Raw genomic sequence first — 23208 nt, forward strand, 5'->3', positions numbered from 1 at the left:
TATATGCACTGGATGCTGGATTTGACATCATGTAATTTCAAAATGATGCTGTGTAGAAATGACTTTAGTGGAAACCTTTAAAAACATGTAATCATTGTGACTCTAAAGAAAACCACTTGTTTCACAAAGTGCAAACTGGATGAAGCCAACAAGTAACAACATAAAGTCTAATGTGTGGTTTGTTGTGGGTTTCTACTGCTTTTATTCCTTAGGAAACAAATTATTCTCCCATATGGTTTCCCTGACTCCATTTTCCCTAATCATAATGAAGTCCAAAACATTAAGCAATTAAGCAACTTTTTGGAAGTTTAGTGTTCACATAACTCAACTCCATGGCTTACTACGAGCTAAGCATAAACTCAAATTGTTTTTTTTTTTTTTAATGATTGGGAAAAGAGGAGGACTATGTATTATATACATGCACACATACTTAAGTAGGCCTTTAAGCTAGAATGTAAAGTTCAGTTGATCAAACATTGAACTAACTACTTTACTACTAGACCACACAGGTTTAAAATGTGATACTTTGTCATTGTGGCTCTGCTGACAGGCTTCAGGGCAAAAATCAGAAAGGAGATGAAAAACTAGCCTCAAAATTGATAAATTACAACTTTACAGCCAAATCAATGTAGCCTTATACATAGATACAGTACTTGCAGTAACGGGGATAAATATAGGGGATAAAATTCCGATCAGGAAAAATCCTGCTATTGAAGCTGATTCAGTAAAAATTTTTGTAATGTAATTTTATTGCTGACTTTCCCCCTCCCCTGTACGACTCCTATTGTAGAAGCTTCTTTTAAGGCTTTTTTTTTTTTTTTTAAGGAATGCAGTGGCACTATCTTGGCTCACAACCTCTGCCTCCTGGGTTCAAGCTATTCTGCCTCAGCCTCCCAAGTAGCTGGGGACTACAGACATGCACTATCACACCTGGCTAATTGGTGTGTTTTTTGGTGGAAATGGAGTTTCACTATATTGCCCAGGCTGGTCTCTAACTCCTGACCTCAAGTGATCCACTCACCTCAGCCACACCACTCACCGTGCCCAAACTAAGACTCCTTCTTTTTTTTTTTTTTTTTTTTTTTGAGATGGAGTCTTGCTCTGTCATCAGGCTGGAGTGTAGTGGGGCAATCTCGGCTCACTGCAACCTCCACCTCCTGGGTTCAAGCCATTACTTCCCCCTGCCTCAGCCTCCTGAGTAGCTGGGACTACAGGCGCGCACCACCATGCCAGGTTAATTTTTTGTATTTTAGTAGAGACAGGGTTTCACCATGTTGGCCAGGATGGTCTCGAGCTCCTGACCTCGTGATCCACCCCCCTTGACCTCCCAAAGCGTTGGGATTATAGGCATGAGCCACCAGGCCCAGCCAAGACTCGTTTTTGAAATAGTCTTTTTCAGTTGCAATTCTAATGCACTAATTAGGATGTTTATTTGAGGTTAAATGCTGGTGTGAGAGAAATCTATTGCTCAAACTAAACTGAAAGGGAAGTTGATTGAAAGCGGAGTTCGGCAACTCCTGCCCTAATGTACTCAAGAATAGGAACAGACTATGATAATTTTCACCAAAAAGTACAAAAACAAAATAGGTTAAAAACACATTTTAAATAAATCTTTTTTAAAAAGATTTTGAAAAACCAAACCTGTCTTATAGAGCTCCAAACCTAGAAAGATTATTACAATAAAAATGGGCTAGGTTGGGTTGGGCACAATGGCTCAAGCCTATAATCAACACTTCGGGAGACAGGCGGGAGGATCACTTGAGGCCAGGAGTTCAAGACCAGCCTGGAAAACACAGCAAGACCTCGTCTCTACTAAAAATGTAAAAATTAGCAGGACACGGTGGTATGCACTTGCGGTCCCAGTTACTCCAGAGGCTGAGGCAGAGGATCACCTGAGCCCAGGAGTTTGACCTTGCAATGAGCCCAGATCATGCCACTGCACTCCAGCCTGAGTGACAGAGCAAGACCTTGTCTCAAAAAAGGAAAAGCGGGGTGGGGGACTGGCTGGGTGCTACAGCTCATGCCTATAATCTCAGCATTCTGAGGCGGAAGAGGACTGTTTGAGGCCAGGAGTTTGATACCAGCCTGAGCCACACAGTGAGATCCTGTCTCTACAAAAAATTTTAAAAATTAAAAAAAAAGTAAAAAAGAAAGATTTTCAAGGATGAGAATAACCATGATGATGTTAATGAGTTGAAGAGCTGGTGTTTCAAGTACTGAAAATAATCTGCTATTCCTAACATAAAAAGTACAGCACTCAATACATGGTAGAGTTTTTACTGTTTTTAATGATAGAAATGAGGTTACCATAGTAAAAGCTAAAATCACAAGCATAAACATAGACTTAGAGCTAGTTTCATTAGAATTAAGATATACGCTAACTCACACTAAACAATTTCATCACTTTAACAGCATACATGTCACTGTAACTAAGCAATAAATCCAAACACTATTCTTTCCCCGTATCTGATGGCTTATTTCTGATTTAAAATCACTATCACAAGGGACACAAAACAGAGGGCTTCCCAGTAAGTCTGGTGAAACAACTCTTCTTTACATCAGTCCCAGAAGATCCATATAAATCACAGTAACCAACGGGAACTGAAACTGACTCTCTATTCACCTCCCTTGCATCTGAACTCTCTCATTTCTTCTTAGGCAGTAACATGGTCCTGGTACACATGGCTTCCTGGCCTCCACACTCACAACACTTGTCTGAACCTGCTGAATTCACAACATCATTCTCCCTTTCACAAAAGTTATTCTTTTTATTAAGAGGGAGTGGGAAGCAAAATGAGGACGAAAATTAAGGGTTTTTTTAAAGAAAGAATATAAAGAAAGAAAAGCATGTTCCCATAAATTCCCAGAAACTTTACAACTATTAAAAAAAAAAAAAAAAAAGATAAGAATGGGAGGGGGGAGTTGTCCTAGCTACCAAATTCTACTTTGTGATACCTGATAAAAGCTGGTCTACTTAGTAAATTATGATATCATGACCTTAGATATACCCATTTACACATATAAGACTCTCTCTCCTCCCCAAATTTTTAAGGCAAAATAGCATCTTAATTCCTCCTATAAAGCCTGGATTCTGCCCTAAGAGAAGCTACATCTTAGTTCTATGGCCTTGGGCATGTCACTATTTCTGAGTCTGACATTTCATAGAGCTGTGATGAGGGTTAGATTACTTAGCACAGTATCCAGCTGATACTATAATTACGCAGGTTCACCCTGTGTACTTTGTTCAAAGCAAATCAAAATTAGTGCTCACTCTTGCATCATCTTTTTTCACAGCTGACAGTTCTCATAATGGTGCTAACACAGTGAAGTACTCAAAATTTAAATAGCCTATGCTTAAAAAAAAAGCCTGTAAAGAGAAATTAATGCACATTAAAACATACTATTCTGTTTTCAGAATTTATTCCAGAAGAGAAACTATCTTTGCCTAAATTAAAGATCTTTAGGGCGCAAAACACTGGTGGCAAGACTTGCTCACCTCAGCAGTATTCAATCCCGTATCGGCTGACAAGCCCTGACAACTATTAGCCTCTTTACTACTTCCACTATTCACCAAAAAAAGGAAACACATCTAGTGCAAACCAAAAGCAAGTCCCTAATTCTTTCCTGCATTTGTCCCAAAACTACTTACATTAGATTTTAAAAGATTTTCCAAAGAAAACAAAATTTCTTAGTCTTTAACCAATTCTTCTCTAAACCCAGGAAACATCATAAAACTTGTTTCTGTATCTAGTAAGTAAGCACTTAGCACTACTTTCTAATTATAAAGCCTACTCTAGCCACAGAGTCTATGAGTAAAATAGCTACTAAAGGAGTTTAAAAGACTTGAAAAGACTCCTATATCTCCATACTTCCCTGCCCCCAAACAAGATAATACAGGCCAAGTGTAGTGGCTCACACCAGTAATCCTAGCACTTTGGGAGACCAAGGCAGGAGGACTGCTTGAGGCCAGGCATTCCAGACCAACCTGGGCAACATGGTGAGACCTTGCTTCAATTAAAAAAAAAAAAAAAAAGACTACACAGTCACTTGATGAGAGTAAATTATGATATCATGACCTTAGATATACCCATTTACACATATAAGACTCTCCCTCCTATTTAAAAATTTCTATCCTGTTAACTGCCTAACATCATACAAACTTTCTACACAACCAGGCGAGGCAAACTAACAGATGACAATTATCCCAGGTCCAAATCTACCTATCTGCTTATCTCTATACAGCTGAAGAGAAATATATTCCAAAAAATTACCTCCATGTAATGTCCTGCTATTCAAACCTAGAAGTTTAGTTGGAATACTCCTATCAGTAAACTGTCTTGAGGTCTCATAAAAGAAACTATCACTTAAGGAGCCAGGACTGCTGCTTTATTTTTGTTCTCAATCGACTTTACACATGTAATTTTGCAACCAGTTTGTGTTTCCTTGCTGCTAGAGCTGTATCTGCATCTTTTGGAGAGTCTCCTTATTTGGTCCCAGTTCCCTATGGCCTCTGATCTGCTGCTCTGCCTTGCTGGTAATCCAATTATCATTCTTCCTATATGCTTAAAACTGATCTAATGCCTATCTTCTGAACTGTACTATTTGCCAGACAGGGACCAGAGTAGGCATGGGGAGGGGAGCCAAGGAAAATCAGACTGTGGTATGGTACACGTGACATGACTCACCTGTTCTAACTGTTCCATAACCTGTCCTGACCAAGTGGCTCAGATAATACTGCCTGGCTCACTCTGAAAGACTTGTTCTTGATCCCAACCTAACCCATTACCCTGGGCATGACATTCCTGGCCATGTGCCTTGTCCCTAAAACTTTCTACTGAAAATAGCAGAGTTTCACAATTAATTATGGCCATACTTACAGAAAAGGAAATTAACATTCAAGTCTCCTCCCTAGATACTTTCTCACTCAAGACCTACCAAAGGCCACCGATGTAAACACAGCAATGCCCTTATTTTACAGACGAGAAAACTATGGTACTTCACTATCTTCACATTTAAGAAAGTAAAACTAACAATACTAGATACTGTATAATGTTAACAAAGAAGTTTTTCTTGGTTTTTTTTTTTTTTTTTTTTTGAGACAGTGTCTCACTCTGTCACCCAGGCTAGAGTGCAGTGGCACAATCACAGTTCATGGGAGCCTGCACCTCCTGGGCTCAGGTGATCCTCCCACCCCAGCCTCCCGAATAGCTAGGACTACAGGCACATGCCACCACATCTGGCTAATTTCTGAATTTCTGTTGAGATGGGGGTCTCACTATACTGCCCAGGCTGGTCTCAAACTTCTGGAGACAACCAATCCTCTCATCTCGGCCTCCCAAAGTACAGGCATGAGCCACCGTGCCCAGCCAAGACGACTCTTTTTAACATTGCCCTACAGAGCTGATTTTCCTTGTTCATTACATGAAAAGCAGTCCAGTGTAGTAACAAGGAATCTGGTTTACAACTTCTAATTCACTATCATTTCACCTTACAAATTCTCCTTTACCAAAAATAAAAGGCTACACCTTAGTGACTGGCACCATGTGCTTTTGTAGCATTTAAATCAAATCCTAAAATTTACAAAATAACTTTAGTATATTCAAAATTACAAGAATATTTAGTGTGCTCAATGGGATATAAAGCTTAATAAAAACACATCATTCATCCTAGACAAAATAATTCCTTCTGGGGAAGATACCTAAAATACTGTGTGGGAAAATGACCGACATTTCATTACAAAGACTTTTGAACTGTTTTAAATTTTACTATGTGCATATATTATATATTCTAAAACTAAGTATACCTATAGATTCAATTACCAATTTACAGGAAATACAGGACATACGAAAGAAAGTGTTGAACTGAGCCACAGATGTAATCATTAAAATCCAGACTCTGAGAAACACTAGAACAACATAGTTTCTTCTTTTTTGAGATGGAGTCTTGCTCTGTCACCCAGGCTGGAGTGCAGTGGCACAATCTCAGCTCACTGCAACCTCCGCCTCCCAGATTCAAGTGATTCTTCCGCCTCAGCCTCCTGAGCAGCTGGGACTACAGACACGTGCCACCAAGGTCCCGCTAATTTTTGTATTTTTTTTTTCAGTAGAGATGGGGTTTCACCATATTGGCCAGGCTAGTCTCAAATTCCTGACCTCGTGATCCACCCGCCTCGGCCTCCCAAAGTGCTGGGATTACAGGCACGAGCCACCGCGCTCAGCCACAACGTGGTTTCTTGAACAAAAAAAAAAATTACCAAAGAGAGGTAGTAAAATGGACTACAGACTAAAAGGTTAGACTTAAAGGTCATTATCAACCAACTGCAAGGTAGGGACTTTATATGGATCCTGATTCAAACCATTACCAAAATAACTATGACATCTGAGACAAATGGATATTTGAATACTAGATACCTGAAGATATTAAAGAATGAAGGGGTGATAATGGTATTGTGGATATATACATATGCAGATATAGTCTGTATCTTTAAAAGACAAGGATTCTTTAACATCAGTTATATATATGTTATATATGTATATGTAACTCATGTTAAAGAATCCTTATCCATATATAAATATACACACACACTCATTTTAAATAATCCTTTCCCTCTTTCAAAGATACAGACTAGACTGCCAATAAAATAATATCCACTCTGGAATTTGCCTGAGAATAATTCAGGAGGAGGAAGTTGGAGGGAAATAGATCAAACAAACTTGGGCATTTGATAATTTCCCCTCCTACATGAGTAGAGTGGTTAATAACTGTTGAAGCTGAGTGATAAGTATATGAGGGTTTCTTATATGGATTCCACCTACTTTTGTTTGAAAATTTCCCTAGCAAGTTAGAAAGTCAAACATTTACAAAATATATGTAAATGAAAAATGGGTCATTTAAAAGTGATAACCACAAACTTGAATATATTTTAATATTTTCAATATTTAATATATCTATTTTAATATTTTCAATATTTATCTAATATATTTTAATATTTTAGATAACAAAAAGGAATCTGAGGACACTAAGACTCAGATCAATCTAAGGCAACAGATCAGTTTTGTTAGGTGGGGATAATGGCACTGTGGTTATGGGGGGAAAATATCTTTTTAAAAGACACATACCAACGTAATTAGAGCCAACATGACATCTCTAGAATTTGCTTTTTTTGGATTTGCAAACAGTTTATTTTACAGAAATTCAACATTATAAACAGCAGGCACTTCCCCCCCACTGCCCCTCTCCTCCATCCGCCCCCGCCCGTCCCACCAGGTGCAGATCATGCTATGCAGAGAGCGAGCAGCAATGCGATCCCACTGCTTTGGAGTGAGAGTCGAGAGCGATGGAACCTGCCTGCACCACATCCATCCTGCCTGCCCCGCACATGCACACGCCTGCTCGCTGCGCAGGCCATCAGAAACCTGGCCCAGCCCGCGCTGGACCCAGCCCACTTCTCCAAATCCTTCATGTCGTCGTCTTCCTCTTCTTTCTTCTTGGCGGGTTTTGATGGTAGGGCTATAGAGGGAACACTTGGTAGAGGGACTGTTTCGGGTCCACTGATTTCCAGCAAATTTTTGTCTAGTTCCTCCTGTTCTAGTTCTTAATTCCACCATGAGCTCATCCTCGTCAAACTTCTCTCCAAACCCTACAGGTTTCGAAATTGCTGTTGAAATCTCCTCCGCAAATTCTTGCTGGTCAGCAATGTCCTGCGTTAACTCATCAACTTTATCGATGTCCATGTTGTCATGTGCCGCCTTCATGGCCTTGGCGGCACAGCCCATGTTCTTGAGCACCTCGTTGTTGGTGTTGGCATTCTCCAGGGCCTGCCGCTGGAACTCGATGGTTGATAATGTGCCGTCGATCTGCGCCAGCTGCTTCTCATACCTCTTCTTACGCTTCAGTGCCTGGAGGGCCGCGCGCTTGTTTTTGGTGCCCTGCTTCTTGGCAGCAGTCAGCTCCTGCTCAATTTTCTTCTCCAGGAACTCCTGTTTCTTGCTTAACATCTCCTCCGTGTCCTGCAGCCGCTGGATGGCCTCCTGGGGGATCGGGCCGCCCTTGCCAGCCTTACCCGCCTCCAGTCCCGAACAGTGTCCGAAACACCTACACGGTTGCTGCTCGCGGCGCCAGCCTTCGCCACCCTCTCCAGCTCAGCTCGCTCCCAGTCCCGCCGCTCCCTGCTGCCGCAGGCCTCTCCTCCGCCTCTGCCCTTCCCAATTTGCTTTTTTTAAAAGCTGAGGACAAGAACAAGTAGGTCAAATGTAGGGGTGGGATAAAACTAACTGCTACAAACATAAGGGCTCACTGACTCTACTTCTGTGTATGTTTCCATTTTAAAAAGTAGTAATAACAGTAGCAGTAAAATAGATTTCAAGGACTTCCTCCACTCATCCAGGAGGGTAAAAAAAGAGAAATAATCCTAGTTCAAATAAGGGTCAAGTATGGGAGAAGGGGGAGGAACCACTACACCAGGGGTGTCCAATCTTTTGGCTTCCCTGGGCCACAACGGCAGAACTGTGTTGGGCCACACGGAAAATACACTAACGATATTTGGTGAGCTTAAAAAAACAATCTCAAAAAAAAAAAAACTCATAGTGTTTTAAGAAAGTTTACAAATTTGTGTTGGGCCGCATTCAAAGCCACCACAAGCTGCGGGTTGGACAAGCTTGCACTACACATTTAACTCACCTGAGTTTCACAAATAATCAGCAGAGGGTGTGGTGAGGGAAGTTTCAACAATGTTCCTTCACTTACTGGAAGCAAAAAAAGTGTTTTGGGAAAAGAATTATTTCCTCCTGCCAGTCCTGCCCTAGACATCCATTTACAAAGAAACTTTCAACATTTCTCAAGTCCAAGAAGTGGACGGCCAGTGTTTGTTTTCTATGGAACAAAGAAAGCTTCCCTAACATCCTAAGACGTACAATTCTGATTATACATACACAGTTTCTGGGCGTGAAAACAGTTATTTTTTCATTCCCGGTTTTTTGGCTGTGCTCCAAGGTGTTTTGTTTTGTTTTTTTTTTAATCAAGTAATCTTCAGTGAGATCCTTTCTTGGGAAGAAGTAGAGGGTTTTTCAAAGACTTTTATGAAAATATTTGCACATATACATTTTAGCATTTCATGTAATGATACCAAGTGTTCTTTGAGGTTCTAAAAAGAAAAACAATCTAAAATTACCTAATCCTGTCAAAATTTCCAACAGAGGCTATCACTACCATATGTAAATCACATAATCGTTTTTGCTAGTAAAGAGAAAGGGAAATTAACATGCTCTCAGCACTTACTATATGTTAGGCATTTAATATGTATTTTAAACCAAATCTTCCTAACAACCCTAATAGGTGGGTACTATTATTGTCCAAATATTACAGATGAGAAAACTGGGGCACCAAGAGGCTAGTAAGGTGTTAAGTAACTTAGGGCACCAAACAGTAAATGGCAGAACCAGGACTGAACCTTAGCAGTCTGACTGCAACATTTGAACTACTCTATGTTAATATTGACATAGGAGTTAAAAAGAAATTACTGGCCGGGCACGGTGGCTCATGCCTGTAATCCCAGCACTTTGGGAGGCCGAGGCAGGCAGATTACGAGGTCAAGAGATGAGACCATCCTGGCTAACACGCGAACCCCCGCTCTACTAAAATATGCAAAATTAGCCGGGCTGCGGTGGCGGCTTCTGTAGGCCCAGCTACTCAGGGGCTGGAGGCAGGAGAATGGCGTGAACCTGAGAGGCGGAGCTTTTACAGTGAGCCGAGATCGCTTCACTGCACTCCAGCCTGTTTACAGAGCGAGACTCCATCTCAAAACAAAAACAAACAAAGAAAAACAGGGCTTACGCCGGGCGTGCTCAAGCCTGTAATCCCAGCACTTTGGGAGGCCGCGACGGGTGGGATCACGCAGGTCAGGAGATCTGCACCATCTTGGCTAACACGGTGGAACCCTCTATCTCTCTACTAAAAACAAAACTAGCCGGGCGAGGTGGCGATGCCTCTGTAGTCCTGAAGCTACTCGGGAGGCTGAGGCAGGAGAATGGCATAAACTCGGGAGGTGGAGCTTCCAGTGAGCTGAGATCCGGCAACTGCACCCCAGCCTGGGCGACAGAGCAAGACTCCATCTCAAAAAAAAAAAAGAAAGAAAAAAAAAGAAAAAAAAAAAACAGAAATTACTTAGGCAGATAGGGTAATGCCGAAGTCCCCGTAAGGTTTTCCTTTTAATGAAAAGCAGCCCCAAATCATTTTCCTAACAAACAGCAGCCTGTAAAATAGAGGCCGTAGACGGAAGCTGGTACAGCTAACTGCCTCAAAATGGCGGCTCCATCTTCCCTTCTCTCTGCCAGCCACGTGTACTGTAAAGAGCAGCCAAAATGGCACCGGTCAAGGGGAAAGAACATTTGCATAATAAGATTAGGGTGGGTCTCCCTACAACTGCAGATTCTAATTTACTACTGTTTTAAAACAAATTAAAACTGATTTATGTACTGGAGATAACCAGGTATAGTCTGAAGCTCCTTAGAACACAAATATATGTATGGTGGGGAATAAAATACATATTTTGTAGAAGACAAATGGCTAATTAAGGTTCAAAAGTAATTCACATTGAAGAATCAGAATATTCTAGTCAAAATTTTAAATTAAAAATTGTTTTCTATGGTAGGCAGAGGAAGACTGTTTCCATTACTATAATTTTGTATAAATTATGGGCAAGTTTTTCTTTTAAAAATCAAGAACAGGCCGGGCGCGGTGGCTCAAGCCTGTAATCCCAGCACTTTGGGAGGCCGAGACGGGCGATCACGCAGGTCAGAGATCGAGACCATCCTGGCTAACACGGCAAAACCCCGCTCTCACTAAAAAATACAAAAAACTAGCCTGGCGGCGGCGGGCCTGCGGTCCCAGCTACTCGAGGCTGAGGCAGGAGAATGGGCTGAACCCGAGAGGAGAGCTGCAGTGAGCTGGAGATCCGCCACTGCACTCCGAGCCTGGGTGACAGAGCAAGACCCGCCCTCAAAAAAAAAAAAAAAATCAAGAACAGTGGAAGGACGCCGGGTACTCATGCCTGTAATCCCAGCACTTTGGGAGCCCCAGGCAGGTAGCTCACAAGGTCAGGAAAGGTCAGGCGCTCAAGATCAGCCTGGGCAATATGGTGAAACCCCATCTCCCCAAAACTACAAAAAAAAAAAAATTAGCCAGGTGTGGTAGCGGCTTCGTAATTCCAGCTACTCCGGAGGCTAAGGCAGGATAATTGCTTGAACCATGCAGGCAGAGGTTGCAGTGAACCGAGATCGAGCCACTGTAATTCCAGCCTGGCTTATTACAGCTAGACTGGCCTCAAAAAAAAAAAAAAGAACAGCAAACCTACCCCACCGGTCTACCCTCCACTCCTTCAATTAAATTATACTTCCTGTCCAGCTATACAGTTAAAACTTTTGCCTTCCTGCTGAATTCCAATTTTTAGGATAAAGGCAGAACATGCCAAATTCTGCCCAAAAGAAGCTAAACTCTTCCCCTGCAACTAAGTCTAAGTAGTAGAAGAGATAATTAGAGCCAACTATGGCTTTATTTAAAATATACTTACTTTATTTTAAATTAGCACTGGTTAACCTTAAAAAAAAAAGGAGGGGGGACTTGCTAAGGCTCGATCTTGGAACTACTGGCATTAAAAGATCCTCCCCACCAGCCCTCACAAGTAGCTGGGATTACAGGTGCAAGCCACTGTGCCTGGCAGCATTAGTTAACTTTAACGCCAACATTACTGCTTCAGTCACAGCAGTCTCAATCAATCTTAGTAAATCACTGGAAGGTAGAGCAAATAAAGATAATGGTCTCTTTTGTGACATTAGTATTCCACTGCTGTTCCTAATTTCTTTTTACTTCAAAAAATTTTTGAGACGAGTTCGCTAATGCTCAGGCTGGAGTGCAGTGGCTGGATTCCAGCTCACTGTGCAAGCTCCGCCTCTCCCGGGTTCACGCTCATTCTCCTGCCTCAGCAAAATATGCTTTACTATAATAGGAAAGTGTTTTGTGCAGTGAAGTTCCTCTGTAAGACTGGCTGGATTTGAATTCCAGTTTCAACACTTACTAGCTAGACAAGGTGTTTAACGAAGAATCAATTTTCTGCAAGAAAAAATGGCCAAGAATATTTACCTCAGCCGGGCACAGTGGCACTTTGGGAGGCCGAGGTAGGCAGATCACTCGAGGCCAGGAATTCGAGACCAGCCTGGCCAACATTGCAAAACCCCATCTCTACACAAAAAAACTAGCTGGGCATGGTGGCACATGCCTGTAATCCCAGCTACTCGGGGGGCTGGGGCTGGAGAATCGCTTGAGCCCAGAAGGTAGAAGATGCAGTGAATCAAGATCAGGCCACTACACTCCAGCCTGGGCAACAGAGAAGAGACTCTGTCTCCAAAAAAAGCAAAAAACAAAAAGAATATTTACCTCATAGATCTATTATATAGAATAGATAATATTCATAAAATGCTTAGCATAAGGCCTAGTCCACATTAAGAAATAAGGCTAACTATTAACATTAACATTGTCATACCTCACTGTGCAGAAAGCTACCTCCAGTAGGAAAGGGATGTTCCATCTGGACACTAGGGAACACATTCAAACCTAGAGGTTTTTTCTATTACAGAAGGTTCCCAATTTAGGATGGTTCAACTTATGACTTTTTGACTTTACGATGGTGCAAAAGTCATATACATTCAGTAGAAACTGTACTTCAAATTTTGATCTGTTTTTCACTTTCAGTATTCAATAAAGTAAATGAGATATTCAGCACTTTATTACAAGGTAGGCTCTGTGTTAGATGATTTTATCCAACTGTTGACTAATGTACATATTCTAAGAATGTTTAAGGTAGGCTAGACTAAGCTATGATATTTGGGAGGTTAAATATATTAAATGCGTTTGTTTTCAACTGATTTATCGGGACATAAGTCAAAGAGCATTAACTAAACCACCACTGAAAGCAACTTTACCACAAAACCACTAGAAGACTGAGGCAGGTGATGTACTGAGCAAACCAATCCTCAGTCCTTTTCCACCAACAGAATACACAGTCCTTAAACTTAGCACAGCTGTGTTTGCCCTGGTATAATTATGGAACACAGTAGTCTCCAAAAGCAAAATTTTAAAATTCCTTTTTAAATAATGGAAATAATACTTTTAAATATAAGTATTTAAAATGTAAACTATTTTACAGCTAACTTTCTTACGTTATACCCTTTCCTCTCTTCACACATATAGCAAATGTTTTTTTAAGGCCAGGCATGGTGGCTCATGTCCATAATCCCAACACTCTGGGGAGGCGGGGCGGGTGTCCTTGAGCCCAGGAGTTCAAGACCAGCCTGGGCAACTCCTCCCTGCATGCTCACAGGAGGGGTGAGGTGAATGCAGGCTCACAGAGGAGTCAAGGCACAGTATTCCCCGCCTGGGGTGGTCCTTGTGCCGAAATGGTAATTTTTTGGCATCTGTGGGACGGGCCAGGAATTGGGATGGGAATGGGTTAGTGGTTGGGAATGGGGTGGGTTTGGGACAGGCGGGGGTGTCCTGAAACGGGCTGGGATGAGGCTTGGGGGTGCAATCAAGAGGGCAGTTATGTAATTTTGGTAAGGGTGATCAGTACAGACTTCCTTAAGAAGGTGATAGAGGCGGTGGCGGTGGCTCAAGCCTGTAATCCCAGCACTTTGGGGCGTCTGAGGCGGGTGGATCACGAGGTCCGGGAAGATAGAACCATCCCCTGGCTAACATGGTGAAAACCCGTCTCTACTAACCAAGCGTAGTAAGCGCCCTATAAATCGGGATGGTGGGGCGGGTCAGCCACTGCACTCCAACACAGGTACTGGCGAGACTCCGTCTCAAAGGTGATAGATGAAAACATTTTCCGATTAGGAATGAAGATTTAGCTAAGGAATAGCATTCTAGACACAGGGAACAGCAAATGCAAATCCTAAGGAAAGCATATGCGTACCTGATTACCACCACCACCAAGACCTAACAAATAAGCAAAAATATCAGTCATTGCTGTTAAGTTTCTATATCCCTCCCTCCAAACACACACAAACCTGTGCTAGGAAAAAACAAACAAACAAACAAAAAATATCTCAATTCATAAAAATTCATTCATTCAACAAATGTTAACTGAATAACACCCATGTGCTAGGTCCCACTTTCCGTGCTAAGGATACAGAAAAGAACATGACAGGCAATACTTTCTATTCGGTCACAGGAACCTTAGCAAAAGGTCATTTACTCAGGAATACTTTTTTCTTACTCCTTATTAAGCCTTCATTGATTTAAAAAAAAAAAAAAAGGCGGAGATTTACAGAAATCTGATCTCCAGATAAGTGAGATGACACTGTACTCAAAGTAACTCAAAGTCTCTATCTTCAGATTATAGATATCGGGCCCTTATAAAGTTTCTTTACCTAGTGCCAAGCACAGTGGCTCACGCCTGTAATCCCAGTGCTTTGGAAGTCCAAGGTGGGAAGATCCCTTGAGGTCAAAGTTCAAGACCAGCCTGGCCAACATGGCAAGGGTTAACCCCATCTCTACTAAAAACACAGAAATTAGCTGGGTGTGGTGGCGCACGCCTGTAATCCCAACTACTAGAGTGGCTGAGGCACAAGAATCATCTGAACCCAGGAGCAGAGGTTTCAGTGAGCCGAGATCATGCCAATGCACTTCAGCCTGGGTGGCAGAATGAGACCCTGTCTCAAAAAAAAAAAAAAAAAAAAAAAAGGCTGGGTGCAGGGTGGCTCCCATCTGTAATCCCAGCACTTTGGGAGGTCAAGGGGGGTGGATCACCTGAAGTCAGAAGTTCAATACCAGGCTGGCCAACATGGTGAAACCCCATCTCTACTACCAATACAAAAATTAGCCAGGTGTGGTGGCACACGCCTGTACTCTCAGCTACTTGGGAGGCTGAGGCAGGAGAATTGCTTGAACCTGGGAGACAGAGGCTGCAGTAAGGTAAGATTGTGCCACTGCACTTCAGCCTCGGTGACAGAGTGAGACTCCGTTTCAAAAAAAAAAAAAAGAAAAGTTTCTTTACCTAAAGAACTGACATTTTAGCCGGGCGTGGTGGCTCACGCCTGTAATCCCAGCACTTTGGGAGGCCGAGGTGGGTGGATCACGAGGTCAGGAGATCGAGACCACCCTGGCTAACATGGTGAAACCCTGTCTCTACTAAAAATACAAAAAATTAGCTGGGGGTGGTGGTGGGCGCCTGTAGTCCCAGCTACTCGGGAGGCTAAGGCAGGAGAATGGCGTGAACCCGGGAGGTGGAGCTTGCAGTGAGCCGAGATCGCGCCACTGCACTCCAGTCTGGGAGACACAGCGAGACTCCGTCTCAAAAAAAAAAAAAAAAAGAACTGACATTTTAAAAGTACTAACATCTACCCTCCCTCTCACCCAGAAGAGCAGAAGAGCCAAAACACTGCTATTGGGAGTCTAATCTACTATGCCACAGTACCTATGGTAGCTAACTAAGAGGTCTCTGCTATCTAAGACTTCATCAGGTGGTATGGGGAAAACATGCATATATATCTTTTCTTTTAATGTTCCCATTTCCTACTTTAAAAGTAAGTACAGGCCAAGCACAGTGGCTCACGCCTGTAACACCAACACTTTGGGAGGCAGAAGGGTCTTGAGTCCCAACAGTTCAAGACCAGCCTGTGCAAAATGGCAAACCCACATCTCTACCAAGAAAAATACAAAAATTAGCCAGGCATGGTGGCGTACGCCTGTAGTCCCAGATACTCTGGAGGCTGAGGTGTAAGGATCACTTGAGCCTAGGAGATGGAGGCTGCAGTGAGCCGTGTTGGTACCACCACACTCCAGCCTGAATGACAGAGCAAGACGCTGTCTCAAAAAAAAAAAAAAAAAAAGGTAAATACAGCTTCTAATACTACCCAGTGGCATAGAAAATTACTATGAAGTTTTTCCTTAAGTCCCAACCAAAAGCTCACAGAGTTGAAAATATAATTAAGGACACCTAACATTCTAGTTTTAAAAATTACAGTTTAAGCAGAATACATATTATGCAATGTATCTGAACCCATTTAGCAATCGGAGAATAAAAAGAAAACACAACAAAAAAAATTACATGAAAAGAACCAAAAATATATATTACTTTCTTTTTCCCCATTAGGTTAAAGGGTACTTTAAGATCAGTTAAAAATATGTTTCTGAATGTTAAGAAATGTATGTGATAGAAAACAGGACCAAAGAAAATTAATGCTAAATTAACCTTATACATGAATTGATTTTTTTTTTTCTTTTTTAAAGAAATGAGGTATTACTTTGTTACGCAGGCTGGAGAGTGGTGGTGCAATGACAGCAAACTGTAACCTTCAACTCCTGGGCTCAAGCGATCCTCCCATCTCAGCCACCCCCATACAGCTGGGAATACAGGTGCACACCACTATGCCCAGCTAATATTTTTTCTAAAGATGGGGTCTCCCTATGTTGCCTAGGGTGATCTCAAACTTCTGGGCCCAAGCAATTCTCCTGCCTTGGCCTCCCAAAGCACTGGGATTACAGATGCATGTCACTACACCTAATTTGTTGGGGTTTTTATTAGAGATGGGTTCTTGCTATGTTGTCCAGGCTGATATCCAATTCTTGGCCTCAAGCAATCCTCCCCACCTCGCCTCCTGAAGTGAGGAGGCATGAGCCACTATGCTCAGCCCTAATTTACTTTTTAATTAAAAAACTCCTAAAAAATACATTATTCCCGTTTTCCTGTCAGTTTACTGTGACATGTTTATGAGTAGAAGGGTTTCTCATCGACCTTTAACCATCAGTCTTCTGTTACAATTGGCCTACATAAAATGAAAACATGCTGCATATGCTTCACCCAACTAGCATTACATTAACTAGCTGTGCAATCCATGCTTTCTAGGTATCATCAGTATGTAAGGGTAGAAGTATTTTCTCTACCTACATGTCCTATCAGGCAAATTAGAGCTACCCTCTGTCACTTTTTTACCTGTGAAATTAGCAAATACAAAAATTGTGTCAGCAAGGATATGAGAAAATAAGTGTATTGTCCAGCTGCAAATACTCTTTGATCCAGTAGTTCCCCTTCTAAAAATATATCCCACAAAACACCATCTGAGGCCAGGTATGGTGGCTCATGCCTATAATCATAGCACTTTGGGAGGCCAAGGGAGGAGGATCACTTAAGGTCAGGAGTTCAAGACCAGCATGGCCAACATGGTGAAACCTCCTGTCTCTACTAAAAATACAAAAAAAACTAGCCGGGCGTGGTGGCAGGTACCTGTAATCCCAGCTACTCAGGAGGCAGAAGCAGGAGAATCATGAACTTGGGAGGTGGAGGTTGCAGTGAGCTGAGATAGTGCCACTGCACTCCAGCCTGGGCAACAGAGATTCTGTCTCAAAATAAATAAATAAATAAAAATAAATCTGAACAAGGTTATTCACTGCAGCATTGTTTATAATGGGAAAAAAAGATAATAAAGACTGCATTTCTCAACCTCCTTTGCATTCAGATGTGGCTATGACACCACGTTCTAACTAATGAAACATAATTCAAACTGCTATGAAGTGACAACTTCTACAAACCTTCCTTTAAAAGGGTAACATAGAACCTCTGCCCTTTCATGCATCCTGCTGCTCAGAATGGGCTGCAATAGCTGGAGATCTTGCTAAGTCAATGAGGACACAGGCAGCATATACACAGCAGTATTAGTATAGAAAAAGGCCAATCAGAAAAGTGATAGTAGGGGGTGATGACCTCACTGAACCATGCACTCAGTATCTGTGCATGTTACTGTATCCATTATGCCTCCATTTATTTTATTTATTTATTTTTTTTTTGTTTTGTTTTGTTTTGTTTTATTTTTTTGAAAGAAGTCTCACTCTTGTCCCCCAGGCTTGAGTGCAATGGCTCAATCTCGGCTCACTGCAACCTCCGCCTCCCGGGTTCAAACGATTCTCCTGCCTCTGCCTCCCAAGTACCTGGGATTAAGGTGCCTGCTACCACATCCAGTTAATTTTGTATTTTTTAGTAGACAGGGGGTTTCACCATGTTGGCCAGGCTGGTCTCAAACTCCTGACCTCAGGTGATCTGCCCGCCTCCACCTCCCAAAGTGCTGGGACTACAGGCATGAACCACCGTGTCTGGCCAAATTATGCCTCAATTTAAAAAAAGGAGAGTAAGAGAAAAACAGCACACCATGAGTGCCAGATGAGCCCTAAATCACCTACCTGAACCTTCAAGAGAAAAACACTTTGTTGTTGTTTGAGTCGCTGTTAAGTTTTCTATCACAAATACACTCTTCATATACCAATATGTAAAGAATTTTAAAACTACTGTTAGGTGAAAAAAACCAAGCTAAGAGTATATAGAGTATGCTACCAAACTTGTTTCTTTTAAAAAGGCAGACAGGCCGGGCGCAGTGGCTCAAGCCTGTAATCCCAGCACTTTGGGGAGGCCGGTACAGGCGGATCACAGTTGCCAGGAGATCGAGACCATTCCGGGTTAACACGGTGAAACCCCGCTCTACTAAAAAATACAAAAAACTAGCCGGCTGCAGGTGGCAGGCTTCGTAGTCCCAGCTACCGGGAGGCTGAGCCAGAGAATGGCGAAACCCGGGAGTGCAGAGCTTGCAGTGAGCTGGAGATCTGGCCACTGCACTCCAGCCTGGGCTTACAGAGCTGTGACCACCCCTTCAAAAAAAAAAAAAAAAAAAAAAAAAAAAAGGTAGACAGTGGCTGGGCCTGGGGACTCACTCCTGTAATCCCAGCACTTTGGGAGTCCAAGGCAGAATAATCCTTGAGTCCAGGAGTTCGAGACCAACCTGGGCAACAAAGTGAAATTCTGTCTCTACAAAAAAAAAAAAAAAACTAGCTGGACATAGTGGTGCATGCCTGTATTCCCAACTACTTGAGAGGCTGAGGTGGGAGGATTTCTTGAGCCCAGGATGTTGTGGCTACACTGAGCTGTGATCATGCCACTACACTCTAGCCTGGGGCACAGAGTGAGACCTCTTTCTTTCTGTCATATATACATACATACGTACATACGTCGAAAGAAAGAATCGTATACTGGAAGAACAGATAAGAAACTGGTAACATTGGTTGCTTCCAGAGAGGGGTAAAGTGTGCCCAAGAGACAGGGGAAGGAAGAAAACTCGTCATTTTTTGCACCTTTTGCGTTTGAATCACGAGAACATATTATTCAAAAAGTAAATGTTCTTCCATCCTACTAAAATATAAACTTTCTTGAAATTTTGATATATGGAGATTTCAACGATTTGAAGGTCTGTATTAGATTTTGGTTTTGAAATACTTCCACACTAAAGTAATTACCCAAGAACTACTAGATACAAAAATAACAAAATTTAAAAATGTTGGAAGAGGGGGAAAAAAGAGAGGGCAAAAACTCTGAATCGTTTGAGAGAAAAGGGCAAGAAAACATTTTAACCAAAAAGAGAAGCTTTGGGGTCATTTTGCTGCTTGAAATATGTATTATATATCCTTTTTCTGTTTTGTTTTTTGAGACAGAGTCTCGCTCTGTCGCCCAGGCTGGAGTGCAGTGGCTCGATCTCAGTTCACTGCAACTTTCACCTCCCAGGTTCAAGCGATTCTCCTGCCTCAGCCTCTCGAGTAGCTGGGATTACAGGCATGTGCCACCATGCCTGGCTAATTTTTGCATTTTTAGTAGAGATGGCGTTTCACCACGTTGGCCAAGCTGGTCTCACACTCCTGACCTCAAGTGATGCACCCGCCTCAGCCTCCCAAAGTGCTGGGATTACAGGCATGAGCCACCATGCCCAGCCCTATATATTTTTTTAATTTCTCATCATTTGCTCTTAGGGTAAAACAAACAAAGCAGCTAGCTAAATCAAATCGTCCAACAAGCCTTTTCTCTGATTAACTGAAGAAATCATTACAAAAGGTTCTTTCTTGCTAGAGGAATACAGTTTCTCAACCGTCACAAGTAGGATCATTTGAAAGTCTATGAATCAGATTGAAATAAAATGAGGATTTCTGAAAAATGCATCAAACAGGCCGTACATGGTTTTCTTTTCAACACTATTTTAAAATATGTGAATATAAATTCGTGCCTTTTTCATGGCATAAATAACATAACAAGAGTTATTCAAAATCTAACTACTCTTAATTAAACCATTTAATTTTGCAGTAGCCCAAGTCTGGACTATTTTTTTTCCCAGCTTTGATTAGTGTATGTAATTTTATATTCCATTTTTTTGTACTTATTTCTATGTAATAATTATAATTTAAATACACAAAATAAAAAAAAAATCCTTTACTTTAGAAATTTCCACAAAAAAAATTTTGATTTTCCTTTTGGAAAACCTTGTTTCTCACACCAATGCCAAAAGATGACTAACCACATCATAAGGTAGAGGTCATGAAGCATAAATTATTGATCCATACCAATTACAAGTAACTTCTTAAGCAATAAATTATATTTAAACCCACAAAGGAGACATCATTTATACCTCCTGGCTGATAGTACAGGTTGAGAATCCCTAATCCAAAAATCTGAAATCCAAACTGGTTCAAAATCCAAACTTTTTGAGCTCCAACATGATGCCACAAGTGGAAAATTCCACACCCAACCTCATGTGACAGGTCACAGTCAAAACACAGGCACACAACAATGAAGATGACAATGTTAACACAGCAAAAAAAGTGCTTATTGCCGACATGATGCAAAAGCATGATGGGCTTATTAGAGAACTAGAGCAGCATGCATTCATAACAAAACAAATCATGCTGGTTTACAAAATCAAAGAGAGACTTGTAAGACAAAAACTGTTGTTAATGAGACAAGTGACTCCGGAGGAAATATTTTTAAAAGCCATCTAGCAGAATGCCTTGTCTTCCCTAGAGGCCCCATTTCCTGGTCCCTCAATTGATTCTGATGTTTCTTCCGGCCTTAATAAAACAAACAAACAAAAAATGTCCAGAAACTTTTTAATCAAAAAATAACATCATAGGTGGAGACTGAAAGCCTAACCTTATTTGCTGATGCTGTTGCTTAACAGCAGCTACAGATATTCTGGTGATGCTATTGTGCTTAGTTACCCTGAACACATTATTATTCCACTATATTAATGGTATGTCATACCTTTTACTGTTATTTTTTACTTTTTTCTTATACTTACGTGTGAATAAGTAAAAGAAAATGACTGCTTATCAGTAGCATATAAATTCAGTTGAGTGTGATGGTGATGCCAAATAACTACAGACTATGCACGTAAGTGACTAAGATTGTGACACCTTTGCTAACAGTTCAATGTACACAAACTTTGTTTCCTGAACAAAATTATTTAAAATGTTGTATAAAACTACCTTCAGGCTATGTGTATAAGATGTAAATGATGCTGGGTACAGTGGCTCATGCCTGTAATCCCAGGACTTTGGGAAAGAGGTGGATCACCTGAGATCAGGAGTTCGAGACCAGCCTGGCCAACATGGTGAAACCCCATCTCTACTAAAATACAAAAACTAACCAGGTGTGATGGCACACCTGTAATCTCAGCTACTTGGGAGGCTGAGACAGGAGAATCGCTTGAACCCTGGAGGCGGAGGTTGCAGTGAGCCAAGATCAAGCCACTGCACTTCAGCCTGGGCGACAGAGCGAGACACTGTCTCAAAAAAAAAAAAAAAAAAAGGGTAAATGAAACATAAATGAATTGTTTCAACATGGGTCCCATCTCCAAGATATCTCATTGTGTATATGTGAATATTCCAAATTCCAAAAAAAATCCAAAATCCAAACCACTTCTGGTCCCAAGCATGTAAGATAAGAGATATTCAACATGTAGTACAAACATCAAATTGTTTTGAACAGGGTTGGAACAAACAAAATCACTTATCCTTTAAAAATCCTTAGTAACTAGTGTGGAAAATTCTTGAGGGGCTTACAATCATTAACCCTATCAGAGTAAATGCTCCTGACAGCAAAGACTACACTTTCCAATACAGTTATGTGTATTATTCTATAAAGCAGAATTTCAGCAACATAGACTAAAGGAATATTCAGATGTAGAAGACTCAAAGTAGGCACACTATTAATATTTGGTAAGTAAACTGAACAGGAGTTTAAAAACAAATACAATGCACAAGGAAATAAAAATTAAGCATTATTTCAAGATATCTACACTACAGCCATACAATGCAAATGACAAATGTCTTGAAGAAGGCCAAAAATTACACCGAGGTTCATTAATGAAGGCTTGATATGGTTTTCTTCTAAAGGGAAAAAAACTAAGTTTGTGTCTGCCAAGAACACTAAATTGAATTCACGTTGAATCTTCAAGAATATCACTGGTACTTTAACAAACCAAGAAGTCTAACATCCTTTAAAAGTAGAAAGATGGAAAATTACACTCATTTTTTACAAACTGGGAAGGGAAAGAGGTAGAGATTAATTTTCTCTTCTAAGTTATCAATTTGGAAGGGAAAAAAATGAACTAATCAAATTTTCATACAGTATTATCCATGAATACTAAATAAGCAGTATAAATACAAGCACAGGCGCTACTCAAATTCAATTCTAACCAATTTTGACTGAACATCTGACTTATGCAAGACTGAACTTATGCAAGAGTCCAAAATCTTAACACTTTTAACAGGAATTCTCACTGGATTATGACTTCAGTAACACCAACATGTATTTAAATCATAGCCATTAAACATGAGAAACATGAACAAGTATTCAGTTCAACAAGTGTTCACTTAAAGGAAAACTTGAAACACCTGAAAAGACCTTTAATGAAATAAAACTGGAATGTTTAAGTAGACCAACAAATGAGCTGGCAGGAAGATTTTAATTGCTAAAACTGTTATCTTTTAAAGAGGCATGTTCTCCTTCTTGTTATGTCCCTTAAAAGGGGATGGCAGAAATCCCATGAAATGTTCATAAAGGAATTTTTTTTTTTTTTAAGAGATAGGGTCTCACTATGTTGCCAATGCTGGACAGCAGTGGTTATTCACAGGCACAATCCCACTACTGATCAGCATGGGAGTTTTGACCTGCTCCGTTTCCGACCTGGAGGCCTCCCTTCACCCCTCCTTAGGTAACCTGCTGTTCCTAAACTCCTGGGAGAAGGAACCATTTTTTTTTTTTCTTTTGAGATGGAGTTTCGCTCTTGCTGCCCAGGGTGGCGTGCAATGGCACAATCTCAGCTCACCGCAACCTCTGCCTCCTGG

The 23208-nt window shown here is 41.2% G+C and overlaps 1 protein-coding gene and 1 pseudogene across 2 annotated transcripts in view; both read right to left on the reverse strand.

Annotated features, from left to right (window-relative positions):
* FBXO34 (F-box protein 34) overlaps window positions 1-23208 on the reverse strand; it is an 81787-nt gene that overhangs the window by 44292 nt on the left and 14287 nt on the right. The window lies entirely within an intron of this gene.
* LOC103886261 lies at window positions 7222-8141 on the reverse strand (annotated as a pseudogene).

This window comes from Papio anubis, chromosome 7 (genome assembly GCF_008728515.1).
Source record: "Papio anubis isolate 15944 chromosome 7, Panubis1.0, whole genome shotgun sequence".
Lineage (NCBI taxonomy): Eukaryota > Metazoa > Chordata > Mammalia > Primates > Cercopithecidae > Papio > Papio anubis.